Source organism: Aotus nancymaae, unplaced genomic scaffold (assembly GCF_030222135.1).
Source record: "Aotus nancymaae isolate 86718 unplaced genomic scaffold, 86718_ANA_hifiasm-v0.15.2.pri h1tg000006l, whole genome shotgun sequence".
NCBI lineage: Eukaryota > Metazoa > Chordata > Mammalia > Primates > Aotidae > Aotus > Aotus nancymaae.
Window position 1 is genome coordinate 73,981,494 of NW_026988417.1, and position 3,558 is coordinate 73,985,051.

Consider the following 3,558-nt stretch of genomic DNA (forward strand, 5'->3'; position numbering starts at 1 on the left):
GTCCCGGCTGCCCCGCTTTCCCTGGCCAGAGAAGAGCAGCCCCCAGAAGGCTGCGGGCACAGTCCCGGCTCATGCACAGCCTAGAGCGCACTGCAGGGCCCCAGGACCCCGCCTTAATTTTCACCTTTGTTCCCTCCTGCTTTCCAGCTTTGGAGTCCTTGTTAAGAGGCACTCGAACCACAAGGTTATAAACAGCACACCTGCATTCCCTTCCAATCCTTCATGGTTTTCTTTTTTGCACACAAAGTTTACAACCTTTACTTTTTCCAACTGGAAAACCAGTTTTTCCAACACTTTTTTAAAAAACAAATTATCCTTTTCTCATATGCTGAAAGCTCTACCCATAACAAGCCCACTTCTGCGTTTGACTCTGTTCACTGACCCTTCATTTGCTTCCTAAACCGCCCCTGTTGGTAACTTTCAGTGAAGAGGTGGCTTTAATAAATATATTCTCCAGAAATCTCCAGAACCTTAGCGTGTGTCAGGGTGAGAGGTGCCGCCACGATGTAAACAGAACCCCTGAGTCTTCCGGGTAGGCGCCAGGTGCCATCTGCGCAGACCGCGTGTGGGAGGCATGGAGTCAGAGGCGCTCCCTCAAAATGCATCCCCTGTCTCCTGCGGAGCACACAGGTCCCAGGGCCCCGTGGACAGGGCTGGTCCTTGCGAATCCACGCCACTTCATGGACTTGGGGACGAAACGCCAGAGGCTGCCTCCAGCAGGAAGCCACGCAGAGGCCAGGGCCTCTTGTTCCACTTGGCAGAGACCCCAGAAGGAGCCAGGGGGCAGCATCAGAGCCTGGGGCCCGGGAAGGGGTCTCCAGGGGCACAGCAGCTACAGGCCATTGGCAAGGCCGAAAGATGGTGAGTGGAAAGCCGGGGCGTGTGGAGAGACCCCGAGAAGGGGCTGTTGAGCTGGGAGTCCTGCATCTGCCGTTTGCGTTTCGTCCGGCGATTTTGAAACCAGGTTTTTATCTGGACCTCTGAGAGCTACATCTGTCTCCCCGGCCAGCCTCTTCTGCTCTAGAGGGCCCAGGTATTGGTGGCGCCGGTGCCGGAAGACGGCACCAGGCTCCAGGGCATGGACGTGCTCCTTGGTGAAGGCTGAGCGGACACGGTGGCAGGCCGCGAGGGGTTTGGCTCCTTACTCAACCCAGCCACAGTCCTCTCTGGCGCAGGCAGATTTGACTACCTAGCCTCCTTGATGCTGACGGCCTAAGGAGGATCCCGAGTGCCGGATGCCTGGCTTGGGCCAGGGAGGCTCCCCGAGGAGGCGTCCACAGACCTGGGGGTGTGGGTCGGCCCCAGCTGCTCTGGGAGAGCCAGTTCACCGAGCCAAAGCTGGAGGGCTGCTGCCGGCCACGAGGTCGCGGGGAGGAGAGACGCATGGTGGTCAGTGGGCCGGAGGGAAGGCCGGGCGGGGCTGGCCAGGCGCGGGATCCACAAGGTCACTATTTTCAAGGCTAACATAGAAAGTTGTGGGTATAAACTGGACAAAAGCAGTCAGTTTTAGCCTCTGCAGCTACTTCTACATGTGATGAATGTTTGTCTGGAAAAGCTTCAGTTTTAGAGGGGAAATAGTCTCTATAGTCACAGGATATACTTGCTTTCTGTATTCTAAAGGACTAGTGTCCCTCTAAAACATTTTATTTATTTATTTATTTATTTATTTATTTATTTATTTATTTATTTATTTATTTATTTATTTTAGCTTTTCAAGGTACAAAAGTTTCTGCTCACTGACCAGAAGAGTTAATGTTTCTGGCACTTAGGATGGAACTCACAGATCATGTGCATGAAATATATCTTAGTTATGTTTTTCAGAATGTGTAGGATGCTTTAGAATTTTTTTCTCAGTATCCTATCTACAGAAAGAAATGGATAAATGAAAATGTGTATTGAATTATTCATTCTTGCTTCCAAGCTAGTTTTAAGTAGAAACTTAATAACTGAAGTAAGATGTTTGAAATGGAAACTCTGAGCAATAAGTAATCAAGAAGATGATACACAAAGTGTTAGGGTTGACAAGTGTTCAGAAATTCTGTTTGAGAAACCAGTAAATAAGTAAATGAGAGACTTCTAAAGATGGGAGAGTAAAGAGTTCTAGCACTTGCTTTGAAATTCTTCCATGGCTCAGAATGAGTCATTACAATTTTTTTCTCCACTGTCTTTCTCATTGAATGCAGGAAGAGGATTTCTCATTCCCTTTCTCATGTATGGTGTGTAGACAGACATGCCTGTGTGTATGCATGCATGCACACACACGCACACACACACACACACACGTTACAGAAATTTTCTCTCCAGATATTCCCCCCCACACCTGACAAATCTACATTAAACTTTCTTCAGTCTCTGATGCACCTGCATTCTGATTTTCTGGCTAGGGAAGAGAGTGGAAACTTTTGGAAGCTATCAAATTCCTCTTAAGCCAGCCAGGTAAATGAGTTACACATGGCTTTTAGTGTTCATGGGAGCTCCCTAATAATATGATGAGGAACAAATGCAATCCACAGTCATGCATACAAGCATACCAATACTGCATAGTTTATTCCTATGTTATGAATCCTGTGGTTGTGAAAATATTCTGTGCACCATAAAATACTATACAACTTTTAGTTACTGTTGGTTTCTATGCATCATTATCTGTCAATTCACTCTCAATTCCCAATAATCCAAACTTAATAAATCTTGCTGGCTTTCTAATTGTGAGTAAGAATGTTAATGGTACTTTTTTATTTTATGGATGTTATATAAATAATAGAAACAAAACTTATGAAATTCTAAGACCTTAAAACAACTTTAGATGTGAATAACAATATTGATAATACCTTTCACTTACTGAGCAATAGATAATACTTACTTTTCACAATATCTGGTTTAATCTTTACAGCAACAGAAACTGAGGCTTAGAGAAAGAAGCTAAGTAACTTTCAAGATCTAACAGTTAATAAAAGTTATATTCAAACTTCAATATTTCTGAATCCAAAGCTAATAGCATAGTCACTATCAATAGTGCTAATGATTTATCATGACCAGAATGCATTATGTTATTCTGTGAGCTTATTATTCCCACTTAATAGATACAGAAAATGAGCCCTAAAGATAAGTGAATTTATAGGAAAAAGTACAATACTCTTCCCATTTTTTCTTATTTCATAATTATTTCGTTATTACCATTTTCATTTATTTTTTCCACAGATGTTTATTAAGCTCTGTGTTCACTATGCTATCTGGGCTGGGAACACAAGCATAAACAAAACAATTTTGGTGCTTGCTCTCAAACGACTCACAGCCCAGTACACAAGCAAAGCAGAGTGACACCACAGGATGTCAGGGAAGCCAGGTGGTGTCCCAGCCCCTTCAGAAATCCCCAGAACATCTTATGAAGAGCAGCAATCAGCAACCTCTATTCTTGATGAAAGAGACAGCAGTGATGATTGTTGCTACCTTAGGCTGACCATAAGAATACATTTAATTATCCAGCAGCTAGAAAGCTGGGCTGACTGCTATGAACCACCCAGAAAATGCTGGGGCCATTTCCGGGCATCTGAGACCAAT

The 3,558-nt window shown here is 44.6% G+C and overlaps 1 pseudogene; it reads right to left on the bottom strand.

Annotated features, from left to right (window-relative positions):
* Positions 1-594: 594 nt before the first annotated feature.
* Positions 595-1,385, bottom strand: LOC105713291 (homeobox protein VENTX-like; annotated as a pseudogene).
* Positions 1,386-3,558: the final 2,173 nt, after the last annotated feature.